Source organism: Malaclemys terrapin, chromosome 19, assembly GCF_027887155.1.
Source record: "Malaclemys terrapin pileata isolate rMalTer1 chromosome 19, rMalTer1.hap1, whole genome shotgun sequence".
Lineage (NCBI taxonomy): Eukaryota > Metazoa > Chordata > Testudines > Emydidae > Malaclemys > Malaclemys terrapin.
In genome coordinates, this window is record NC_071523.1 from 12886343 (window position 1) to 12891657 (window position 5315).

Here is a 5315-nt window from a genome sequence, read left to right on the forward strand (position 1 = left end):
TGGTGAGATGCCTGACTCAAAAGCACATTTGGCTCCAGACGCTAGAGTGCCTAGAGAAAGGCTGCGGCTTCGTCAGGCTTTGAAAAGCATCTGTAAAAAAAGTCCCTCTGCAAGTCATAACACTGCAGCGTGTGGGCGGTTTGTTTAATAGACGGTCTGACCATCATGTCAGAATACTGCGGCTGGGGAAGAAGCTGCATCTGCTCTCAGCAGCCGGGAAATACACAGGCAAGGCACAGAAAAAGATCTTGCTTGCTGCTGTTCTACTTCTAGTACTTGGGTTGGTATTTTATGGTGAATGTGTCTTTACACACAGAGAGAGACACTGCCCAAGGACTCTATAATGCTCTCCCTTCATCACCCTTAATCCAGCACTTTACAAACCTTCACTAAGCCTTTAAAAAATCGCCTACCTTCTGGGATGATGACAGCCCTTTTACAGAATGGGAAACCAAGGCACAGATAAGTTAGGTGACTTGCCCTCCCTGAATCAGTGGCAGAGCCCTGCCATCCTGGCTGCCTTCCCTTGCTCTAACCATGAGACAATATTCCCTCTTCGGAGCTGGGAACAGAACCAAGGAGTCCTGACTTCCTATTTCTCTGCTCTAGCCCCCCCCCACCCCCCCGACAACTCGTCATGTCAAGGAGATCAGTAAGGGGGCCTGGTTCCATTTCACCTCTCCCCCTTGGCTAGCCAGCGGGCCAGCTCACCAGCCAGTGCATCAAGCCCACTCAATAGCCACACAATTTTAGTCCCTTTACTTCAGGGCTGGAGTTTTATTTCTTCCAAATAAAAGTTTAACCTAAACGTTTCCACATCTCAACCACGCCCTTTCCTCTGACCCAGGGTCTCCTGCAGGCTCCGATCTCCTCACAGCCCAGCTACCTGACCACAAAGGAGAGCCTCTTTACCTCCTTATCTCCCTGCTCTCAGGCTGCCCTTTATCCCAGCTGTCCTAGTTCTGAGCCGCTTAGGGTGACCAGATGTCCCGATTTTATAGGGACAGTCCCGATTTTTGGGTCTTTTTCTTATATAGGCTCCTATTACCTCCCACCCCCATCCCGATTTTTCACACTTGCTGTCTGGTCACCCTAGAGCCACTCAGCTTCTATCCTGTGACCCCAGGACTTACTCCCTTCCCAGGGGAGGTGAGCTGAGCCTGGCAAAGTGAAGCAGCTGAACCCCCAAATCTCTTAACGAGCCAGCTCACCCTGTGACCCTCCCTTCAGCACTCAGCTTTGTTCCAGCCCCTCTCAAACATATGGCACTCCCTGTTCCACTACTTTGCTACAGTGTGTGCCCCAAAACGCACGTCCCCAAGGTGCTTATTCACCTTGGTCTCTGCACCAGGGGCAGCAATGGTGAATGACCCTCTGACGCAGTGTCATTCCCATGACACAGCTTGTTTTGTGTACGAGTGGATGCCTACAAAAGGGAGCCCGAATGAAGGAAAAAATGAAGTGATGTCTGCTCTGCGCATTATAGGGACAGCTTTTCCAAGGAAATTTTCCCAAGAGCAGTTCGTCAAGGGGGAGCCAGTGCGTCCCGAGGGAAGGAGCATTGTAAGGGCACAGGCCTGTCCGCCGGAAAGCCTGGTGCTGCATTGCTACAGGATAACATGCCAGCTCTGCAGAGGTAGGACCTGGGCTGAACTGTAGCCATTTAAAACACACACAGACAATTCATCCACTCGTTTGTTTAGGAATCAAAGGGATTCCTGAGATGTGACACTTTTTTCCCCCTTTGTTCTGCATTTTCTCCTTCCCTTTTTATGAAACATCCATTTTCAATCGTACCGTTTTGGGGGGAAAATTAAATCAAACCATTACAAAGGAGAGGAGCCTGGAATTCCAGATCTGCACAGGGCAAGCTTAGCGGTCGACTGCGGAGAAGCCAAGGCAACCATTAAAAGAGACATTTATTTCTGAAATGATTCAGGTGCTACTATGGGCAAGCGTCTCAGACCTTCAATCCTTTCCATCAGTCCTGCCTCTGCGCATGGTGGGGGAGGGGAGACCTGGCTTTGGTAAAAACCTGCCAGTATTTTTAAGCATCCACCTTCAGGGATATGCGCTGAACAAGAATTGCCTTTCCAAACAGTTTGTGACTGAACGGGGAAGCAACATCTCTCCCATGTGGCCGAGCTGTTACATATGTTTTCAATCATCGATTTGGATTTATTAACTGACATGTGTTTTGTTGAATCCTAATGTAATAGGCTGCCATCTCCATTCAGCATGTGCGTGAGATGCTCATGTGTGGCCCTAGTTATACGGACATCAGTCCGGGGGACATCAAAGGGCTATTAGGATGTGGCTATCATTTCCCCCCACCTTGGCCAGTACAGCAGTGTTCCTTTACTCCACGTTTTCTCATACTATAGGGCCAATTCTGGACCCTATTCTGACCCATGCCTACTGCCCCATCAACATCTAGAGTCAGAAACTGAGCCACAAAGGACCAGGGGAGAATTCCCCAAGTACAGAAGCAGCATAAGGCAGTTGTAAGGGCCCTACGCTGCCTCCCACGCAAGCCTTGGCGTAGAGGCATGCTAGAGGGAGTCCTGGGGGCAGAAGGGGAAGTACCCCTAGCACTTGGTGCTACAGAGAACCCCGCCTGCAATACAGCCCAGGGGCAGCTCTGGGGTGGCTGTTGTAATACTCTAATTTTACCCAGGGTCATTTTGGCCCCTGCAACAACCCAGAATCCAGGCAGCATGAAGTCATACTTGTCACCCATCCTCCTGGGTGATACAGCACAGAAGCTAGCCCTTTGTCAAGTTAGAAAGTTTCACCTCCTTCCATTCGGCGACTATTCCACAGTCTAATAGAATATGTGTTTCCGATGGTATAGTGTTCTTCTGGAAGAGGTCATTGGCTGCCATCAAGCAGGTCTTTGATCTCTAGACAATCATAGGCCTGGTTAAAGCTGATGCGTGTGCTGTGCACCATTCTTTCAGGCTAAATGGAAGGAGCAATGAAATGCCTCTTTATGTAATGATAGCTGCAAACAGGAGGAAGCCACCACCCAAAACAATGGGCCTCAGGATAAGTCCCATAAGAAGTTAAGCCTTGTTGACTGAGGAGTTTTCCTGGGGCTGACTGTAAAATGCAGGCACTAGGGGATTGGTTGGCTCAGGTAAGTATCTGTATGTAACAGAGGCAGAAAACCAGCAAAGCAGTGGTGAGTGTGGCCTTCAAAGGGAAGTGAGAGACAGAGATGCTTTTGGGCACAGTACTTGATGAAAAAGCAGACTTGGATTTATGATCAAGGAAACAGCTTGCCGCTTTTTGTTTCTACTGTGTTCAGGGAAACAGGACTTTTATGTACACCCTTTTTAAATAAGCAGGATTGCACTAAAGAAATTCCGGACTTGTATAATCAGTTTCTCCTCCTAATTAAAACAACTTACCCCCAAACACTGACAAACTGCTAGGCCCCAAAGTGGCAACAGCATAAACTTCTACGTTTTGCCTCCTCATCCCCAAATGATGCAGTTTCTTTTTCTGCTCCTCCCTTCTCTCCTCCTCCCGGCCCCCTCCCGCCGACTAGGTTCTACACCTTTTTGTTTTGTTTACTGGAGAGAAAAATCTAACATATTAAAATGTATTTAATTTTTCAAGTGATGGCACTAACTAAGGAGGGGGTTGGTTCTAGGCAGTGGCCGTTAGGAATACAGGGGAACAGAGAACACTGAGCTGGTTTCGGCCCCAGCACTGGAATTCTCTTATTCAGCAGACAGCATATTCTGTAGAAGACAGTCTACAGATTTAATTTTAAAATTCAACTACACAATCTTGACTCGCTGGAACCTAAGTTACTAAGCAACCAGATACTATGGTGATGGCTTCTACAGAAATGCATAGAATAAATCAATAGAGCACTGGAGATTTTCCCCAAGCAGCATAGGGCTGATTCCAGACATTAGAACCTATGTTTTCAAAGACTAGTGATTTTGGGAACCCAACCTGACACCTTAAAAAGGACTTGATTTTTAGAAGGAGGATGGTTCAGCACTTTCTGAAACCCTGGCCCTTTTAAAATGGCTCAGGTTAGGCAGGCAAAAATTGAGAGAGTTGAAATGAACACTCATGCCAAAAATGCAGACCTACTCTCTTCAAACTCTTGTAAATTTAGGCCTACTGTCTTTGTAAGAACCAGTACAATTTAAATGCAATCACCAAACAGAGAATAAACAAAAGAAGAATGAAAGGCAGCTTTAGGCCAAAAAACGATTTTATTATTCAAAAATATATATTTGTTTTTTAAAAATAAATTTCCATCAATTCCCAAACATTTTATGGTTCATTATTAACAGGAAAAGAACTGTTTACAGCTTGATTTATAAACATTAAACCATGTGAAAAATGGCCCGTTTCCAGTGTTAGATTTTTGTAAAAACGTATATAAACAGTCACATCATTGCTTTGTATGAACACTGTTAAGAAATAGTTCTTCCTTTTAAAAAAAGCGCGATGACAATACAAATAATTGGTGGTGTGATAAAATGACTGCAAAAAGTCACTCAATGGGCTCCTCTTTGCAAGGATGTTTAACACACATTCACTCAGCAACGCAACTGCACACAGCATTCCTAGCTCACTATTCACTGAAAATAAAAATCTATCAACCGTTTCTATTAATAGCTTTCCCAAAATGTAACTAGCACTCTGATTCCATGGCCTAGAATGAAGTAGATCTTTACCACACTGTCTTTTTCAGTGTCAGACTTATTTTAGAGTTTCACGTTCCCTCCCCCACATCCTGCTCCCCAAATCTCTTGCTGGTAAACTTCGGAGGTTTAAAAATATTTATCCCCACTCTGTTATTTTCCATTTGGCAAATACAAACAAAGAGTTTAAAACAGATGCTTCTGAAAAAGACATCGCCCTGAGAAATACAGTGAAGAATACATCACAGATATATTCCAGAGCACAATTACTAACGAAGGATACACTGACGTACAAAGTTTCTATTGGAATTTTATAAAGGGAAACCTGAGGTTTTAGTCACAATTTTGGGGTGCCCAACCTAAGATATCTTAAGAGGTCCTGATTTTCAGAAAGAGCTGAGCACTCAACTTCTGAGAAATCAGGCCTCTTTGAGGTGTCAAGTGGGGCACCTCAAAACCATTAGTCATTTAAAAAAATTTCAGCCAAATTATTAAAAAAAGAATCAAGGAAACACTCCACCCCCTAAGCCACTCCTCCAATGTCACAATCCCTTCCGATCTCGAGAGAAATTCTGCTGATAGCCATTACATTTATTTTCCTGGAATCTCTCCCCCCCCCCGCCCTTTTTTTTTTTTTTTTTT